The sequence below is a fragment of the Phalangium opilio genome, unplaced genomic scaffold (assembly GCF_054372755.1).
Source record: "Phalangium opilio isolate 3A_F unplaced genomic scaffold, DU_Popi_V2 ptg000090l_1, whole genome shotgun sequence".
Lineage (NCBI taxonomy): Eukaryota > Metazoa > Arthropoda > Arachnida > Opiliones > Phalangiidae > Phalangium > Phalangium opilio.
The window spans coordinates 321,884-343,241 of NW_028324195.1; the positions used below are offsets into that span (position 1 = coordinate 321,884).

At 39.7% G+C, this 21,358-nt stretch overlaps 7 non-coding genes across 7 annotated transcripts; all 7 read right to left on the reverse strand.

Moving 5' to 3' along the window:
- Nucleotides 1–795: 795 nt before the first annotated feature.
- Nucleotides 796–867, reverse strand: TRNAP-CGG (transfer RNA proline (anticodon CGG)). The gene has a single exon. It is a non-coding gene; the product is annotated as a tRNA-Pro (tRNA).
- Nucleotides 868–1,435: 568 nt separating this feature from the next.
- Nucleotides 1,436–1,507, reverse strand: TRNAP-CGG (transfer RNA proline (anticodon CGG)). Its single transcript has one exon. It is a non-coding gene; the product is annotated as a tRNA-Pro (tRNA).
- An 88-nt stretch (nt 1,508–1,595) lies between these two features.
- Nucleotides 1,596–1,667, reverse strand: TRNAP-CGG (transfer RNA proline (anticodon CGG)). Its single transcript has one exon. It is a non-coding gene; the product is annotated as a tRNA-Pro (tRNA).
- A 248-nt stretch (nt 1,668–1,915) lies between these two features.
- On the reverse strand, nt 1,916–1,987 carry TRNAP-CGG (transfer RNA proline (anticodon CGG)). Its single transcript has one exon. It is a non-coding gene; the product is annotated as a tRNA-Pro (tRNA).
- Nucleotides 1,988–2,396: 409 nt separating this feature from the next.
- Nucleotides 2,397–2,468, reverse strand: TRNAP-CGG (transfer RNA proline (anticodon CGG)). The gene has a single exon. It is a non-coding gene; the product is annotated as a tRNA-Pro (tRNA).
- A 569-nt stretch (nt 2,469–3,037) lies between these two features.
- Nucleotides 3,038–3,109, reverse strand: TRNAP-CGG (transfer RNA proline (anticodon CGG)). The gene has a single exon. It is a non-coding gene; the product is annotated as a tRNA-Pro (tRNA).
- Nucleotides 3,110–3,357: 248 nt separating this feature from the next.
- On the reverse strand, nt 3,358–3,429 carry TRNAP-UGG (transfer RNA proline (anticodon UGG)). The gene has a single exon. It is a non-coding gene; the product is annotated as a tRNA-Pro (tRNA).
- Between the last annotated feature and the right edge of the window lie 17,929 nt (nt 3,430–21,358).

The window sequence follows — 21,358 nt, forward strand, 5'->3', positions numbered from 1 at the left end:
GTCCAGGATTTGAACCCGGGACAACTCACACCCGAAGCGAGTATCATACCCCAAGACCAACGGACCTTGTATGACACTGAAACATGCTACACTCGTAGGTCTACAATATAACTAGTTGCATTTAAATAGTCACCAAATTACTTCTGCAAAATCTCGTGTCCGTCTGGGATTTGAACCCGGGACCCCTCGCACCCTAAGCGAGTATCTTACCCCTAGACCAACGGACGAAATATGACACTGAAACATGCTCAACTCGTAGGCCTACAATTTAACTCGTTGCATTTAAATAGTCACCAAATTACTTCTGCAAAACTCGGGTCCGTCCGGGATTAGAACCCGGGACTACTCACACCCGAAGCGAGTATCATACCCCTAAACCAACGGACGAAATATGACATTGAAACATGCTCAACTCGTAGTCCTACTATTTAACTAGTTACATTTAAATAGTCACCAAATTACTTCCGCAAAACTCGGGTCCGTCCGGGATTTGAACCCGGGACCACTCACACCCGAAGCGAGCAACATACCCCAAAACCAACGGATCATGTATGACAGCGAGACATTCTCAACTCGTAGTCCTACAATTTAACTAGTTGCATTTAAATAGTCACCAAAATACTTCTGCAAACCTCGGGTCCGTCCGGGATTTGAACCCGGGACCACTCACACCCGAAGCGAGCAACATACCCCAAAACCAACGGATCATGTATGACAGCGAGACATTCTCAGTTCGTAGTCCTACAATTTAACTAGTTGCATTTAAATAGTCACCAAAATACTTCTGCAAACCTCGGGTCCGTCCAGGATTTGAACCCGGGACCACTCACACCCGAAGCGAGTATCATACCCCTAGACCAACGGACCATGTATGACACTGAAACATGCTACACTCGTAGGTCTACAATATAACTAGTTGCATTTAAATAGTCACCAAATTACTTCTGCAAAATCTCGTGTCCGTCTGGGATTTGAACCCGGGACCCCTCGCACCCTAAGCGAGTATCTTACCCCTAGACCAACGGACGAAATATGACACTGAAACATGCTCAACTCGTAGGCCTACAATTAAACTCGTTGCATTTAAATAGTCACCAAATTACTTCTGCAAAACTCGGGTCCGTCCGGGATTTGAACCCGGACTACTCACACCCGAAGCGAGTATCATACCCCTAAACCAACGGACGAAATATGACATAGAAACATGCTCAACTCGTAGTCCTACAATTTAACTAGTTGCATTTAAATAGTCACCAAAATACTTCTGCAAAACTCGGGTCCGTCCGGGATTTGAACCCGGGACCACTCACACCCAAAGCGAGTAACATACCCCAAAACCAACGGATCATGTGTGACAGCGAGACATGCTCAACTCGTAGGCCTACAATTTAATTAGTTGCATTTAAGTAGTCACCAAATTACTTCTGCAAAACTCGGGTCCGTCCGGGATTTGAACCCGGGACCACTCACACCCGAAGCGGGTATCATACCCCTAGACCAACGGACCATGTATGACACTGAAACATGCTACACTCGTAAGCCTACAATATAACTCGTTGCATTTAAATAGTCACCAAATTACTTCTGCAAAACTCAGGTCCGTCCGGGATTTGAACCCGGGACCACTCACACCCGAAGTGAGTATCATACCCCTAGACCAACGGACCATGTATGACATTGAAACATGCTACACTCGTAGGTCTACAATATAACTAGTTGCATTTAAATAGTCACCAAATTACTTCTGCAAAACTCGGGTCCGTCCGGGATTTGAACCCGGGACCACTCACACCCGAAGCGAGTAACATACCCCAAAACCAACGGATCATGTATGACAGCGAGACATTCTCAACTTGTAGTCCTACAGTTTAACTAGTTGCATTTAAATAGTCACCCAAATGCTTCGGCAAACCTCGGGTCCGTCCAGGATTTGAACCCGGGACCACTCACACCCGAAGCGAGTATCATACCCCTAGACCAACGGACCATGTATGACACTGAAACATGCTACACTCGTAGGTCTACAATATAACTAGTTGCATTTAAATAGTCACCAAATTACTTCTGCAAAATCTCGTGTCCGTCTGGGATTTGAACCCGGGACCCCTCGCACCCTAAGCGAGTATCTTACCCCTAGACCAACGGACGAAATATGACACTGAAACATGCTCAACTCGTAGGCCTACAATTTAACTCGTTGCATTTAAATAGTTACCAAATTACTTCTGCAAAACTCGGGTCCGTCCGGGATTTGAACCCGGGACTACTCACACCCGAAGCCAGTATCATACCCCTAAACCAACGGACGAAATATGACATTGAAACATGCTCAACTCGTAGTCCTACTATTAAACTAGTTACATTTAAATAGTCACCAAATTACTTCTGCAAAACTCGGGTCCGTCCGGGATTTGAACCCGGGACCACTCACACCCGAAGCGATTATCATACCCCTAGACCAACGGACCATGTATGACACTGAAACATGGTACACTCGTAGGTCTACAATATAACTAGTTGCATTTAAATAGTCACCAAATTACTTCTGCAAAATCTCGTGTCCGTCTGGGATTTGAACCCGGGACCCCTCGCACCCTAAGCGAGTATCTTACCCCTAGACCAAAGGACGAAATATGAAACTGAAACATGCTCAACTCGTAGGCCTACAATTTAACTCGTTGCATTTAAATAGTCACCAAATTACTTCTGCAAAACTCGGGTCCGTCCGGGATTTGAACCCGGGACTACTCACACCCGAAGCGAGTATCATACCCCTAAACCAACGGACGAAATATGACATTGAAACATGCTCAACTCGTAGTCCTACTATTTAACTAGTTACATTTAAATAGTCACCAAATTACTTCCGCAAAACTCGGGTCCGTCCGGGATTTGAACCCGGGACCACTCACACCCGAAGCGAGTAACATACCCCAAAACCAACGGATCATGTGTGACAGCGAGACATGCTCAACTCGTAGGCCTACAATTTAATTAGTTGCATTTAAGTAGTCACCAAATTACTTCTGCAAATCTCGGGTCCGTCCGGGATTTGAACCCGGGACCACTCACACCCGAAGCGAGTATCATACCCCTAGACCAACGGACCATGTATGACACTGAAACATGCTACACTCGTAGGCCTACAATATAACAAGTTGCATTTAAATAGTCACCAAATTACTTCTGCAAAAACTCGTGTCCGTCTGGGATTGAACCCGGGACCCCTCGCACCGTAAGCGAGTATCATACCCCTAGACCAACGGACGAAATATGACACTGAAACATGCTCAACTCGTAGTCCTACTATTTAACTAGTTACATTTAAATAGTCACCAAATTTCTTCTGCAAAACTCGGGTCCGTCCGGGATTTGAACCCGGGACCACTCACACCCAAAGCGAGTATCATACCCCTAGACCAACGGACCATGTATGACACTGAAACATGCTACACTCGTAGGCCTACAATATAACTCGTTGCATTTAAATAGTCACCAAATTACTTCTGCAAAATCTCGTGTCCGTCAATTAACCACTTCGCTAACTACAATTCTTCTTCTGTTGGGAGAGTTCTTCTATTTTTACTTCTATTCTTCAAAATTTTTAGTATCTAAAGGTCTCCCGGGTTTCGGCACCATTAATTTACGTAGAAACTTAATTTAGTTAATTGTAAGTGAAATGAATAATCCGGGTTTAAAAACATGAACAAATTTTGCTGCAAACTTTATTTTTGACCTTCTTCTTTGCGAGACTACGAGCAACTGAATATTTGTATGTATTTTATTTTCTTTCTCGTTTCTTCACGATGGCTTTAAATTTTTCGTAGTACTTCCCTGCTGGACACGGTGAAAGGCTAGACATGCAAGTCGGGGTTCGCCAATTCTTAGAACTAAGATTCTGTGTCAACATATTTCCCCTTTCAAGGCCCAAACCTTGCCATTCCAGCAGGGAAGGGAACGAAATATCTTTCTTTGTAAAGGTTAAAGGTATACTTAAATTTAAAGGCATACTTAAATTTAAAACAAAAATTAATACAAATGATAAACCCAAGTTATAACAAATAGTCTTGGTCCTTCATCGTCACCATTTGACATTTATTCGAAATAATGTTTTTTCTTTTTGTTAATTTCAATGTTTTATTTAGAACACTCGTGTTTTTGGAGACAAGTCAGAGAACTCCAGGACAAAATTACCATGCTTTTAGACACCGTGAATTATTTTGGGAGAACGGCAATCAAATTCAAGACGCGACTCCGTTGTCTCTTGGGTTCCTTGCACCCATTTTTACAATATACCTCTATGGAATTGCAGTTGCCACTGCTGTCGCCATTTTTGAGATTTTATATATTTTGAAGAATTTATTGTCATGATTAGACAATTCATAAATGACAGCGATTGTCTTCTTCATTTTTATGATCGATTAATGATTTAATGAAAATTAATCATGGCCACACATGTGGAGTAACATGTATCAACATTCAAACGTTTTCAATAAAAAGCGTTATTGCACCTTTATCTGGCCAAAGTGTACTTTTTAATGGGTATGAATGTGTGAACACTGGGAAATTAAATCAACATGCGTGATTATTTCCTTGTTTTGAGGGGCAGTGTTTGGAGCCCATTTATCCGTAATCGGGAATTTATCCCATCGTAGTTACTAAGGACAATTCTTATTAGCGTCCCTTGCGTTGGTGATGAAAACATTCCAAAAGCTAATTATTTTTAGCATGAATGGGGTGAATATTTTTCCCCTTTTAAAGTCGAGACATCATGAAACTAGAGATTTACGTCTCTATAGCTCTTACCGATGAGCAATTGAATTAAACACTTTTACTGAACCTCTCTCTATATCATTATGCATTTAAGCACGATTCCCCCAAACCTCCTTACTCTCCCACTGGCTCTCATGAAAATAGATATTTTCTTATCATGTGGATAGTTTTATAATTTATTTTTAAAGAGGGACGGGATCGGAAATGCGGTCGCAGCGATTGGAAAATTCATCCCGAACACCGATGTGAACTTCGGAAGTTATAAACTTATGTCGTAACTTTATGTTGTAGACCGCATATTCAATTTATTTGACTCTTTCTACTCAAAACAAAACAAGCAAACAAACTTTTCAAAAACACCTTGAATTATACAGGGTGTATCTGAAATGGACGTAGGAGCGGAAGTATTTGGGTTCCTGGGGCCAATATAAGACGAAACTGTTCTATGACATTTTGTCGTACGCCAAGCCATTTGGAAGTTACTTGAACCTAACACTTGCTAGTTTGCATAAATCACAGCATGTTGACTTCGTCTAAAACAGTAGGAATTAAGTTCAAGAATGATGATTATTGCAAATTAGTGGTTGCCAGCTAAAAGAAAAAAAGCCTCATAGCCATAGAGTTTGTAGTAAATTTTTAAGGAGTAGAAAGTTGTACAGTTGGTGACTCATAAAGGAACATCAATGTAAAACAACATGTTACGATTTAGTGTGTTGAAACAACTGACCGATACTAACGGTAAACTGACAGCGATAAGTAGCGCAAACTAATAAGGAACACCGACATTTTGCTTCATTCTTCAAACAATCGAAAGGTTGCATTTAGTTTAAAGATTAGGTTAATGTTGCAACTTATCGAAATCGGTATTCGTGAATAAATGTTAGTGGGCGAATGTTTGGGATGGGATGTTGGGCAACGCCTGTTAAAACTGAGCAGTAAAATGCATAATTTGCAAAAATTAACCCTTATAAAAATCAACAAATAATGATGAAACCTAAATGTTGAAAATGAATTAAACCCTTATAAAAATCAACAAATACTGTAGAAACCTAAATGTTGAAAATGAATTAAAACTTTTTATGGTTCAAAGTGACCAAAAAAGGGAACATTCCTTTCTCCAAAAAATTACAGTGAGGGAGTAATGGCATTTTTCTTGGTGCCTCACCCGTAACAAATTAGGTACGCTATGTTGAATAGCGTACTTAGGAGTGGGCTTCATAAAACCTAGCATTCCTTCTCAAGGTCACACACTACTAACTTGTTCAAGAAAGGGTTGAAAGGCTCGTGATTGGCCTACACTGATTACGAGGTACCACCAAAAGTATTAGCATACATTTTAAGAAGAAATTTTCGTTCTTCACCTCGGAACCGAACGGATGACCGCAAATAAATCTAAAGATAATTTGAGAAAAAACCAAAAGTGGAGGGTTAACTTATAACTAAGAAAAAACTTCGCAAATAAATTAATAAACGAATAAACCTTAGTAAATTTGCAGACCACCCTAAAACTTTAGACTTATGACGTTTACTAACTGGTAGCAATCCGCCAGCGTTGAGAACGACAGGAGACATACGTGCAATGCGAGATGCAATGTAATGTACCCATAAGAAAATGTACATTCTTACTCCTTAGAATTATTCTATGAAAATTGCCATTAAAAACGGTAAAAAAGCTACTTCTTTTAAAGGTTCAAAGTGTTGTAAAGCATGTAAAAAATAATTTACTAATTTAATGGAAGCAAGACGTCGCCGGATATGTAGTCTTGTACACAAACCAAAATGAACGCTTTTACAACCTTTTGATTGTTTGAAGAATGATGCAAAATGTCGGTGTTCCTTATTTGTTTCGGCTAGTTATCGCTGTTATTTTCCCGTTAGTAGCGGTCAGTTGTTTCAACAAACTAATCGTAACATGTTGTTTTACAATGATGTTCGTTATGATTCACCAACTGTACAACTTTCTACTCCTTAAAAATTTACTCTATGGCTAAGAGGCTTTTTTTTGTTTTAGCTGGAAACCACTAATTTGCAATAATCATCCTATCTTGAACTTAATTCCTACTGTTTTAGACGAAGTCAACATGCTGTGATTTATGCAAACTAGCAAGTGTTAGGTTCAAGTAAATTCCAAATGGCTTGGCGTACGACAAAATGTCATAGAACAGTTTCGCCTTATATTGGCCCCAGGAACCCAAATACTTCGCGGACAAAATTCGAAATTCGCTCTCCCTCCTTAGATATTTCGCGCTCTCCCTCCTTATAAAACCCTCGCTCCCTCTCTTTAAACCGCGGTCCCTCCCTTCAAAACCTTCCCTCTCTTTCTAAACCTGGCTCTCCCTCCTTATAATACCCTCGCTCCTTCTCTTTAGACCTCGCTCCCTCCCTGCAAAACCTTCCCTCTCTTTCTAAACCTCGCTCTCCCTCCTTATAATACCGTCTCGCTCCCTCTCTTTAAACCTCGCTCCCTCCCTGCAAAACCTTCCCTCTCTTTCTAAAACTCGCTCCCTCTCTTTAAACCTCGCTCCCTCTCTTTAAACCTCGCTCCCTCTCTTTAAACCTCGCTCTCTCCCTTCAAAATCTTCCCTCTCTTTCTAAACCTCGCTCTCCCTCCTTATAATACCCTCGCTCCCTCTCCTTATAAAAGCCTCGCTCTACCTCCTTATAATACCCTCGCTCCCTCTCCTTATAAAAGCCTCGCTCCCTCTCCTTATAAAAGCCTCGCTCCCTCTCCTTAAAAAAGCCTCGCTCCCTCTCCTTAAAAAAGCCTCGCTCCCTCTCCTTATAAAAGCCTCGCTCCCTCTCCTTATAAAAGCCTCGCTCCCCCTCTTTATAATAGCCTCGCTCCCCTTCTTTATAATAGACTCGCTCGCCCTCTATATAATAGACCCGTTCCCCCTCTTTATAATAGACTCGTTCCCCGTCTTTATAATAGACTCGTTCCCCCTCTTTACAATAGCCGCGCTCTCTCTCCTCGGCAAAAACGCACGCTCTCTCCCCTCAGGAAAACGCGCGCTTTCTCCCCTCAAGATAGCGTCCTGGCTTGCCTGTTTTTTATCGTTGCCTTCCACAGGACATTTTTGGTTGGGATGCGCTATTTTGCAAAGACATGCAGTTGCGGTGAAGATAATCAAACAGCTCGCGCTACTTGCAGACCGCAGTTCAGGAGACTCATACTGCAGACTCTGTATAGGTTGGAATTATATACAAATTATTATGGATAATTACAGATAATTATAAAATAAAGTGCAAAATAAACTAAAATCCTATTATCTATATTTTTTCTCATGCAAATTTTCTGGTAATTTTAAAGTATAGACAAAAATAAAGTGACGTTAAAAAGACAGAGCTCTGGTGCTCTGCTATGCAAACGTTAGGTCACACGATTGTCAGATATTGAAGAGGTAATATCGGAAATTATTCGGGTACAAGCCTGGTTGTTGTAGGGTTTTTTTCGACAGTCAATTAGGCGGTCCAAAACAGTCTGAAAATTAGTGAGTGCACTTTTCGGTAAATTGCAAAATGAATGTATTAATTATTCATTAACATATTAATTATAATACCAATTTGGTCTGTAAGTTGTACTCAGGCATTTTTTGTGCAACTTTAAAAATAATTGCTTATGTGTTATGGTTTTAATTAACTTTAAGGTATGTTTCCATTTCCCCATCTCAGATTTCCCAATCGGATTTTTCTCCCAATTTTTAAGATTTCCATTTCTCCCAATCTTATATTTCCCAATCGGGTTTTTTCTCCCAATTTTTAAGATTTCCATTTCTCCCAATCTTATATTTCCGAATCGGATTTTTCTCCCAATTTTTAAGATTTCCATTTCTCCCAATCTTATATTTCCCAATCGGATTTTTTCTCCCAATTTTTCAGATTCTCATTTTCCCCGAAACCACGTTCCTCCCAAAGCTCTTAGATACAGAATTTAGTAAGGTGGAATTGATTAGGTCCGTTGCAGTTGTAATTGATTACTTTAGGTTGGATTTGGTTGGCATTGATTAAAGTAGGTTTGGTTACGTTTGGATGGGTTTGAATAAATTAGGGTATGTTTGGTTGGAATTGCACAAATTAGATTAGTATTGGTTTGATTTGGCTGGATTTGAATTGTTGAAGTAATGTTTCACTGGCTTTGAATAAATGAATTCAGGTTGGGTTTGGTTGAAATTGATTAAATTAGGTTAGGTCAGGTTTGTTTTAAATTGATTAAATTCGGTTAGGTCAGGTTTGGTTGTAAGTGAATAAATAAGGTTAGATTTGGTTAGGTTCGGTCGAGGGGGCTGACACTTCAGGAACTCGGTGTACAAGTGGAAATGAACTCGCAAGTACTCTCACGAATTCGCCAGAACTCCAAGAACTCTTGATTGAGAACTCCTGGAAACTAGGGAGAAATCTCTCGAATTCAGGATAAACTCGCGAGAATTCTCTCGAATTCAGAACTCGCGAGAACTCTCTCGAATTCAGAAGACCTCGCACGAACTTTCCCGAATTCAGAAGAACTCGAAAGAAACTCTATCAAATTCGCCATTCAGTGCCACTAGCGGAGGGTCTGAAAACTACTCCCATTGAGTCTACACGGGTTCGCAGAATTTCCGTCAGATGGCGCGACGCTCGAGCCCTGGCGGTGATTCTGCAAAACCGTGTATGGCGCCCTAGACTCAATGGAAGTAGTTTTCAGACCGTCCGCAAGTGGCGCTGATTAGACATATGACAAATTCAATAGAACTCGCAAGATACTCTTCCGAATTCAATAGAACTCTCTCGAATTCAGAAGAACTCTTGCGAACTCAAAAAAATGAAGTGTCTACCCCCTAGCAATTAAGATTGTACGAACTATACTTTTTGTTTTAACATCTATATACTTTTGGTATTATCACTATAGATTCTAACTAAAACTTAAAATAAAAATAAGGAAAGCTCCAAAGCGTTTGTCATTTATTCAATGGTTTGCTCGGAAGCGCTAACAGAACACTTTTAATTAACTCAAAACTTGTTATAATTTAAGTTTCGCCTTTCGATGGTAGTTTTCATCGGTACATTTCGGTAATTTACAACAAAGCGCGAAATCGTTTTGAAACTCTCTGGAAACTGCCTTGCGAAAAGCGCAAAACGCCCCTTTTTGGCACATTTCGGCGAATAGGCCCTTCCAAAAAGTTTGACTGCCTTGTGCATCTTGTTGTTTAAGTTCTTCGCGCACGCGCACTTGGAGCTAAAAAACGTCGGGTACGTTCAGTTACTCTCTTTGATGACAGCGCTAACTAAGCGATGCCAGATTTTTCCCACTGTACGCTTTTTCGTGTTTCCAGTTTTGACGTCATGATTCTCAGCGCTTGCTCATCAAAAAAACCATCGATATGGTTTTTTTTATGGCGTGACGTAGCGCTTGACTGTTGAACATTTGACAGACGAAAAGTTGGCGCGAGATTTAAAAATTAAATTCCAATAATGCTATTCCTATATTCTAGGTGGCCAAAATATTCGCCGCGTTAACGATTGTCGTGATTTAGGTATACAAATATCGCAAAATCTTTCTTTTCATGCCCACATCAAGAAAACTTGTAGTCGTGCAAACGGTCTCCTTGCCACACTTAAAGCCAACTTTCCAAAAATCCCTAGTACCTTAATGACCCGTCTCTTCAACTGCTATGCGAGGGGCTGGTCAATCGGCAAAATTTTTTTACACCTGATTACTGATTTCTGAATTTTTATGTGAATTCCGATGATTACTGAATGAATTCCTTGATTTCCGTGATTACGATTATTTTCGGTGATTTCCATAATCTTTCCCGTTATTGCCGCTGATTACTCGTGATTTCTGTTTGAATTCCAATGAATTTCGGTGATTTTTTGGTGAATGCCGTGATTACCACTGGATTATTCGTGAATTTCGATGAATGCAGTGATTATTTCTATTTCAACTGATTATGATTTAAATTTTGGATTTGCGAATTCCTCGATTGATTACGCGTGATTATTTCACGAAGGGTGGGATTACCGAGGTGATTACAAAAGATTACTAGTAAATCATGTGATTATTTCTGATTTTCTCAAGATTTCACGTGATTTCCAGTGATTATCGAAGATTTCTGATAAACTTTGATTACCCACAAAAATGATTGTGATTACTGATGATTTTATAAGAATTCTAGAAATTAAGTAACCGAATTCTGCTATTTTGTACCCCTTCCCATATTAGAATTTGGTAGCCAAATTTGGAACCCTAATCAGGACTCTGACGCTAAATTACTCGACAATGTTCAAGGTCGTGCGTCGAAAATACCTTTCCACCTTCGTCACCTCCCTCGTCCCGATAGACTAAATTGCTTGGGTTGGGCGTCCCTGTCTGCGCGGCGCACTTATCTCGACCTAGTTTCCCTTTTTCGTATAGCCCACACCAGTGGTCAAAAGGTTTTTTAAACAAGCCCCAAACCATCATGCCACCTTAAACTATTTCTCCCCCCTTCCCGCAAAAACCAATTCAAAAACTCCTTTTTTCGAAGAACCATTCCTCTCTGGAACTCTTTACCACCTGATTTGGTCTCCCTGACGTTCCTTCCTCCTTTTAAAATAGGGCCTAAAAAATTCCATCAAGTGTAGTAAATATCATTGTATTTTAATTTTTATCTCAGTCAATTTGTATATTTTGTATATTTTGTACATTATTATATTGTTTATTTCGCTCCTGGAGCTGTAAGGCGTTCCACGCCTTAGCTCAATAAACACGGAACACAAAAAAAAACGGGCAGAATGTGTCCGAGAGACGCGTGATTTAGAAGGCTGTGGTTTTTCAAAGGCTCACTTTAGCTTATTTACAGCCCGATTTGTAGCAAGCTGTTAAAAAGTTCGTCTGCTAGTCGTATTTTCGCGCTCAATTTTTCTATGGTGATTCGTGACTCGGAGTTTATTTCATATTGTCCATACGATAATATTGAATTCATTCACAAAGGTTCCACAAATAAATGAGGAGGGCTATAGAATCAATAGAGAGTATAGTATATAATTCTCCGAATCAAGAAATTTTAAATCGGGTTACATCCTCAATGAATCGTCCAACCTATTCAAATAATGATGAAAGTCGCCCTTTATCGAACGAAGCTACAATGGCTTCATCAGGACAACAATGTCGAATTGGTTCAGAAGAAGTCGAAGTTAGAAGATTATTTGCACCAAGAAGATCTCAAACTCAGTTAAATATTAATGAATATCTACAACCCCAAAACAGCAGACCCGCCACATCATCCACATGTATGTCTTAAGTTTTTTGTCATTGCATCTGTAGTTTTAGAATATTTTTACATATTTTGTGAAGTTTGTGATAGTAGAATGAAATTTCGTAAATAGTAAAATAGAAAATTATGTAAAAAATTGTCAATGATCCTAAACGTTTAGGTGTACGTGGCACTTCAAACACTAGTCATATTAGACCTGAGTTTGCACAACAAAACAATCGTTTGATTGGAGCTACTGACTTCTATCCAAACAATACTCAAAGTGAAGCGCGTGGTTCATTAAATGTTGATTCGTGTGAGGCTGCCAATTTAGGAAACTCTAGTCCTATGATATGTGGTTTTGGAAATAGTATGCAAAACTCTGATGTACCGCCAGGTATTAAGTTTAATTAATTTATAAGCTCGTGAAACTCTAGTTTTAAGTTAAAATATACGTTCTTGGAAAACTAGCTCCTGCATTTCACTATGGTATATCTACTATAAGAACAAACCAAAGGGGAAGAAAGAGAAGAAAGAAAGCAAATTAAGATGATTGTTATGTAACCTAAAGGCAAGAAAATCATGTAACCGTCCGATAGGTTACATGTTTTTCTTGCCTTTTTGTAATATAACAATATTTCCAAAACCTCAATGGCTATAGGTTTACTTTCAGTACTGCACACTCATCATCCTACGTAGATCTAAATTATAAGACGTTTCTGAAAGAGATGGTTCTGCTGCCCAACCCATCTTGGAACGTGGTAGTTAGAGGACACGACAAGATACACCTGAATGCTGAAGGATTTGTTCGCAGCGCTGTTGAATGCAATAAAGACTGGTCTGAGGATATTCTTCTAACTGAAGTATTTAAACAGTTTCAAAGTCGCTTACCTCCATCCACAAAGTAAGAACTAATACGCGCCAAGTGGGGAAACGTCGCTCCCTCGCCCCCGCTTGGTAGTACAAAAGTCCCTCGGCGGGGGGTAAAATTATTTGAAATACGTCATACTACGCTACTGTCATGTGTGTGTTACGTCACGCATATACGCTTCGAGACATAGAACGTGACACCATCTGGGAACAAAGTTCGAAGTAAACGAACTGTACAGTGCCACGTGACTGTGACATTCTATGACGTATTTCAAAAATATTTTACCACCCGCCGCTGCCTTCTTTGAAGTCCCTTTAAAGGGAGGGTGAAGTGGTTTTTAATCGATTCTTCTACTAGTTATAAGACCTATCTGCATAGCAAGTGAAACATCCAGGAAATATCTCTGAATGATTTAAAAAATTCAGATTTCACCAATAATTTAAATCTTGCACCTTCGACCAATCGCGTAACGCCCTGCCTTCCAATGAACAAAATTTCCAAGTCACGCTCAATGTCGCGTGCTACGGTTATCACATCGCGCGCAATATTTATCATTTCTCGTGCTAAATAATGCTCGAAATAGAGCGTGACTTGGAAATTTTGTTCACAGGAAGGCAGGGCGTTACGCGGTTGGTCGGAGGGGCTTATTTCAAATTATTGGTGAAATCTGAATCTATTTTAATTTTTTAAATCATTCAGAGATATTTCCTGGATGTTTAACTGTAGGCAGATAGGTCTTATAAGTAGTAGAAGAATCGATAAAAAATCACTTTATTTTCCACTTCACCCTCCCTTTAAAGGGAGAATGAAATGGCAAGACAACCGTTATTTATTAGGTTAAATAAAATGTTTGAAAAGTTAACATTATAATTCTATTGTTTTAGCATAAGACTTAAGTATGCCTTTAAGTTTCAGTTCACAAGATAAATTAATATCTGATCCTTCAGTCAAGTGATCGATACTTTTTCGATAAATCTCATTGAGGGATGATGAGAAACATAAAGGAAAAAAAAATTTATTTTAATTGTTAATCCTGTTAATTAGGTTCAATTTAATTGTCTTTAATTCTAATTTGTTATATTTTTTGGCTGAACATTAATAGTTAAAATTAGTTGATAAATTTATTTTGAGTGCAATTAAGGCATTAATTAATATTAATTTAAGAAAATTTATTGAATTTTTTTTGAACTAACATTATTTTTAATAGAAATTATTTGCCGAAATGTTAGAGCCATCCTCCTATACCCTATAGGCCAGGACAGATAAGCCAAAGAAGGGCTTGACCTAGAACACTTGAACATAAAGATGAAAATTGGTAGATGTGTTGTTTTTGACCCAACAAAAAGTATACTAAAAGTCCCCTGCTGTAGAGCGCGAGCTTTCACCGCCATCTTGGAAAATGGCCGCCGTGAATTACAGCTACAATGTAGTCCACGTTCTTCTTCAAAAATTATGAAAATAGGTACACATTATGATTGGAACCACATGAACATCATGGCCAAATTTTACAGCTCTGTGTTCAATAGTTTGGTCGCCATATTGGAAAATGGCCGCCGTGAATGCTAGGTACAGTATATTTCACCATGTTGTTGGAAAATTATGAAAATTGATAGGTATTATAATCAGAGCTGTTTGAATCTCATAGTAAAATATTGAAGCCATTAGTCAAATAGTTTGGCCGCCATGTTGGAAAATGGCCGTCATCAATGCCATTTAGATACAGTATATGGTTCAAAAATTATGAAAATTGGTAATTATTTAGTTGAAGACCGTCTAAACATCATACTTGAATATTGAAGACATGCTACAGATAGTTTGGGCGCCATCTTCGAAAATGACTGCTCGAAGTGCCAAATATATCACCGATATATAAAGTTTTTGTTATTTGTTTTATTCAGTATATGATTTCCATGAACGTATAAAACGCCATAAAAATAACTATTTTCGAGTCTAAATTATCGACTCATCTTCAAAACATGGTCCCTGAAATATTACTATCCTAAAATCTGGAGAAAAGAAAAGGAAAGCCATATTACTCGGATTTTGGTTTGGAAAAACCGTTTTATATGGGGTATATACATTTTAGTGTCGTTAGGGATTAGATTTAAGACACATTTTTAACATTTCGTTCATATTTCTCGTCATCCTGAAGATTTTTTACTACGACTATTACCTTGACAATGACCACACATTGCCCAGCAAGCTAATCCAGATCGTCTACATTCACAGTTCTTTATACAAGATTTTCTGCAGACTGCAGGTAGAAATAATGAGTGTTACAAAATCATCTGATGCCGGAAGGAGAATGGTGTGAATGGGATTAAATCGTTTCCTAGCTATTTTGGACTTGAAGATACGCTCGGAAAAAATGTAGTTTTGCGGCGTCGGTTGTTGGATGAAGCTTAGCGAGATCAAATGAGGACTTGACAGTATGTTTGGCAACGTTTCCATTATACGTGTAATATCTACATAGTTGAAGCTTGGACGTGTCAAATGTCACCCTAAAAAAAGCGAAAAGAAATCTCTCTTCGGCAGCAGCTATGGCTTCCCTAGATGCAATATCGTCATTATAAAAGCGCAACAAATTTGTAAGATGTTGATTATCTGTAATTACTTTAAAGCACGCCTTATCATAACCACACCCAGTTACAGCACGTAAATGAAAGAAATGTTCTCTTAACCTTTTTAACTCAAAGGACTTATCGTGGCGGTTGGGGCCCGAGTTCGGTGTGACGGTTCGGGAGTTCCTTGGGTTCGCCCTTGGTTCAGACCGTTCCTTGCCCCAATCCGTGAGGGGTTTTTTCTGGGCCGCTTCGCCCCCGCCCAGGTGTTGCCTAGGCTCGCCCCCCGCTATTGGCAACCCTCTAGGGGTCGCGGATACACTATTTGTTTGGGCCGTATGGCGCTGTTGTGCTTGGAGAGAACTCCCCCATCCCCTCGAGTCTTCTGCTGCCTTAATCCTTCCCGGTCACCGACCACCTCCTGACTGGGCTCGCCGCTGACGGTGTCCAGCTTCTGTCACCTGCTCAAGTGGCGTTTGTCGGTCCCACTGGCCGATCCCGTGTGCCATGACGGCAGTTCCGCAGGTTCAATTTGGAATATGATGGGGAGGGGCGCTGATAAGGCCCCCAGCTAGGTGTAGCGCCTAATCAAGGGTTCTGACTTGCAATTATTATGAAAAATCTTCAGGATGACGATGAATATGTATGAAATGCTAGAGATTTGTCTAAATTCTAATCTTAAACAACAGTAGAATGTTTAAACCCCATATTAAATCATATTCTCTAATCAACATGTTGAGAATAACCGCTTAGAATAACTTTTCTTTCTTTCAGAATTTAGGGCAATGATTTTCATGTGGCTATATTTAAAGATAGCGTCGATAATTTCGACTTCAAGATATCCATTTTTTGTTGTTTATTACGTTAATGAAAATCATCTATTCAAAAAAGGAATTTCAAAAAGATTTATATATTTGAAATATATTTAGCATTTCGAGCAGTCATTTTCGAAGATGGCGCCCAAACTATCAGTAGCACGTCTTCAATATTCAAGCATGATGTTTAGACGGTCTTCAACATAATTATAACCAATTTTCATAATTTTTGAACCATATACTGTATCTATATGACATTGATGGCGGCCATTTTCCAACATGGCGGCCAGACTATCTGATTAATGGCTTCAATATTTTACTATGAGGTTTACACAGCTCTGATTGTAATACCTATCAATTATCATAATTTTCCAACAACATGGTGAAATATACTGTACCTAGCATTAACGGTGGCCATTTTCCAATATGGCGACCAAACTATTGAACACAGAGCTGTAAAATTTGGCCATGATGTTCATGTGGTTCCAATCATAATGTGTAGCAATTTTCATAATTTTTGAAGAAGAACGTGGAATACATTGTAGCTGGCATTCCCGGCGGCCATTTTCCAAGATGGCGGCGAAAGCTCGTGCTCTACAGCAGGGGACTTTTAGTATATTTTTTTGTTGGGTCGAAAACAACACATGTACCAATTTTCATCTTTATGTTCAAATGTTCTATGTCAAACCCTAAAAGTCCTGGGCTACTAGACATCACTTGAGAAACAGGCCCAATTATCCCTTCCAATTTTGCATTAAAAGATTCTAATTTAGAAAGGTACGTGCATTATTTTACATTCACTGGTCTAGTCATGAGATGGAAGTTTTTCCCGCTCGTTTGTGAGAAATCTGATGCAACTAACCACTTGATAATTTCTTAAAGTTTTCCCCCTTCCTCAGTCTCTCAGCCTCTCTCTCGTTGTGGTGGGAGTTAAGAATTATGGCTATCAGTGTTAAAAGTGCTTCCAATACGTCTCTTATCCCACTCCTCCCGGATACTATCAACCAAAACAAACTTGCAAATTCCTTACACAGGGCCTATTTGCTCAATAAACTCGGGAACTTTCGCTCTTTACCTCTCCGAGTCACGTATGCATGGTGTTGACCTAGATCTTTCCAAAACAAAGTAAAAATTTTTATTGTCTACCTCTAAATCGAGAATGTGAAGCGCGGGGGAAGGTCATTGATGAAATCCCGTACGCTACCCGCTAAAGAAATCGGAAATCAATGCTAATTTCGAAATCCCATAAAAAAATCCGAAATCAGGAACGAAATCACAATATCAGTAAAAAAAAGACAAAATCAACAAAGAAATCACGAAATCAACAACAAAATCATGAAATCAAAAGCGAAATCAAAAAATCAATAAAGAAATCGTGAAATCCAATACGAAATCCCGTACACCTTTTCCAAAACGTCCGACCCCTCAAGTATTTCATTCTTTTGGTATTTTTGCACGACCTGATCATCATTAATGTACTTCCTTTAAATAGAAGTTGTAGATGAACTTAATTTTGGGACGTTGTTAGTTTAGGAATATTTCAAACAACAGAGTGATGAAAGAGGCGAAGAATCCGAAGAGCAGATACGAAAAATTACCAAAAAGGCGAGCACCTTGATGACTACGAATGCATCTGGTGTTTCCGTTTTCTAGCAAGAATGCAGTTTCGGTTTCAAAAGAAGGGTTTAAATCGACGAAACGATCACCCTCGATCAATTGACGCACTCTGAACAATAAATCATTAATTATAGATGGTAGCGGCTTAATTCCCTTATGTGTGAATCTTACCTTCTGTTAACTTTCTTAATTAATGTTTGGGAGATGTTTTTCCTGAAAAAGATTGTCCTAAAAAAATATGTCTATGGGTTTGCTTTGTTTCATTTTGCAGTGGGGTATGTTCTCATGGTGACATTCCAGTTTCTAATGTGCGCGGCTGTAAGAATTACTTATGATTTACGCTTACCGAATGAATGCTGGCATTCTTTATTACGCTAGGCCTTTTCTGGTAACACGAATCTGGATATGTTTTACCCGCTTCCTTACTTCCTCAAATGCGGGGTTAGTCAATGAATTTATCTACAAATGAGAATTATGGCGAGAGGTAACTTGCTGGCAAAGCAATACTTCACCATTGACCATTTTTAATTTACATACAGAGAAACCAATACACAGGGGCGAGGCCGCCAATGGTGTTATCTCCCTCTCGCCAAGTAGCACCGCCTAGAGGTAGTGCGAGTTGGTTAACCTACAACCTGTAGTGAACGCGAGCTCCATCTGGCGTTGATTCTTGGAGCGAGGGAGAATACCCCAATGGCGTCCTCTTCACTGTGTTGGTTTCTCTGTATGTAATTTCCGAAATGGTCTATTGCCATTAGCAGTGAGCGCGTATAAGGAGAGTCAAAGAAGGAAAGGGGAAGGTAACTATAACGGCACATTCCGATCTGTTCAGCACATGCGCAATTGGCGCAACAGAGGTGTGTTTACGACCAGTACGGGTCACGTGACGACTGGATCCTTGGCTGTGCGCCGAGGTAGATGCGCGCGACAGAGAGGGAGAGATTAACTACTTTATTTTTGAAGTAGAGCTGCAAATGTTTACAATTACATGGGTTGCTTTCGCACAGTTTACCGATCAGTTAATTGATTACAATTGTTGTCATTATATTTTTAAAATGGTTAAGCTATAATTTACAATACGTGTAAAATTTAGAAATTTAAAATAGGTGTATAATGTATATAAAAATAAGACAAAGACTTAATTAGAATTCGAAGCGAATAGGTGAAAGTTCAGTATAGCCGCGTTTACACGAGACACTTTGGAACCGTTTTAGACTGTTTTGGAAAGGCCTACCACTTGTTAAAAATAATATTTGCATTTTCTCGTGAAAGATCTCTGGCTTTATCAGCTTAATATTATTTTTTGTACATTCCAAAACGGCTTAAAACAGTTTCAAAATGTCTCGTGTAAAGGCGGCTTATGTTTACAGAGTCACTCACAACTGATGTGGCTACTTCATTAATTAATGTCCTTTGCAGGTTAAATTTTCGAACAAAATCAACAAAAAAATTTGATATCGTTCCGCGCAATCCTACGTATAGGCCGATAGTTTCCCACTCTATCACGTCAGGGTACTTATCGCGGAAATACGCGTGCGTTGACACGGTCTGCCTGATCCAATTGTTGCTCGAATCGTACCGTAGGGTCGAGAGAGAGTGTGAGAGAGAGATGCCGTTATGGTTATTATTATTATTATTGAAGGGGGCTCACGCCCTAGCACCCAAAGACATATTGTGCAACCTCACATTCAGGCCTTGAATAGGGCCGTAGCCGCAGCGTAGCGAAGAATTCGCTCCACCGTAATAGAGGAGACCCGCAGTGTGTGAATCAAATGTTCTAGTCTAAGCGAGGCGAAGCAGTCGCACTCGCAAAGTCCGTGAGCGGATGTTTCTTCCTTCTCCTGACACGACCTACAGAGAGGGTCGTCGGCAAGACCCATCAGATGGAGGTGCGTATTAAGCCGACAGCCTAATATCCCATCTGCTGAGCGAAATTAGGTCTCTAGCGCGATACCTGCAGGGGCCATTGACTAACTGTTTTGTCTGTCTATGGCCCTCCATGTTATGCCAGAGCTGGTTTTGTAGGACCGTCAGCCTGTCATGCAGACTCCGTTTGACATAACCGTAGGGGATGGGGACGGCCGGCGCCGGCCCCAAGAGCTTGGCCTCCGCGCCCCTTTTTGAAAATCTATCGGCTAGCTCATTGCCATAATATCCGCTATGCCCTGGCACCCAGTACAACAGAACCCTGTTGCAGGACGCCAGTCGCGCTAGCAGATCAAGGCAGCTACGCACCAGTTGAGAGGTAATCTGACTCTGGTTCACCGCATTCAAGGCGGCCTGACTGTCAGAGTAAATTCTCTCAGTCCGTCCGGTATACCCTTTGTTAAAGGGATAGAATCGATCTTTTGACTACTAATGAAAAGCTTTCATTTTTTTTTAAATCAGATAGAACCTAAAATTACGTTTTCAAAAATATATAGATATTGATAGTTTTAATAACTTAACTATTTTTAATTAATTTTTAAAAGTATTAGTTTCGGCGCCGCTCCGATCACTGCCCCCTCTACAGGCGTTTTCGAAAAAACTAAATTACTCCCGCGACTTTCCTCTCGCTCGGAGGTACAGTAGATTTACTCCTAAAAGTAGTTTTCATACTATTCTGCATTTTCGCCAAATTAATATAATTCATTTCGATACGGGGATGCTTTGAAAGTTATAAAGGAAGGTAAATAGTTTCACTGTAATTTTGGTGTTCATAGTAATAGTTTTACTATGTTTATTTACAATTAAAAATATGTTAAAGCTTAGATTAGGGCCATTAGGCTAAAATATGGCCATATCATTATTATACATGGAAGCTAAGCCTTTGCCAAAATAGCGCAAAAATGTGGTGTTTTGGACACTACCTGTAACAATTTTGACAAATCTCTATCATCCTTACTCTACAACGTAACCGAGAGTTAAGAGAACAAAGGATAATAAACATCAAGAATCAGAATTATGTTTACAAAGGTCTTCTCAAATATGCGCCGCTTCCCCCGTGATAGTGAAAGTGAAAAGCTACTATACAGTGGTCTAGAGCTCCCTTCATTCTCCTATTTCCAAACAACCAATGAATCAAGAGACATTTGCAACGACATAGTGTGAAAAACAAGTTGGGCGGTATTTCGCGGCTAGTTTGAATTTCAAAATATCTAACGTACTTTTCTTAATTTTAAACGTTTTAATTCGATTTTTTTGGCACACATAATTTTAGGCACATTTTTTACCTAAAACTGCCCTAATCTTGTACAAGTCGGAAAACATTGAACCTATCCCTTTAATACAGTAATCTGCGCATTAACAGATCGCGGCAATTTCCGCCTGGAACACACTAGCAAATGTGCCCAGACAAGCAGAAAAACCAACCTTTTTGGCTTGGGAGTAATAGCCGGTACCAGCGCCGGAGTCAGTCATGGAACCATCTGTGAACCAAATAGTTTCACCCCCAGTGCCAAGAGGCAGCAGGTTAGTCCACTTGGCCCGACTGGGAAAGTGGATGCTGAATGGCTTAGTGAAATCAAAACT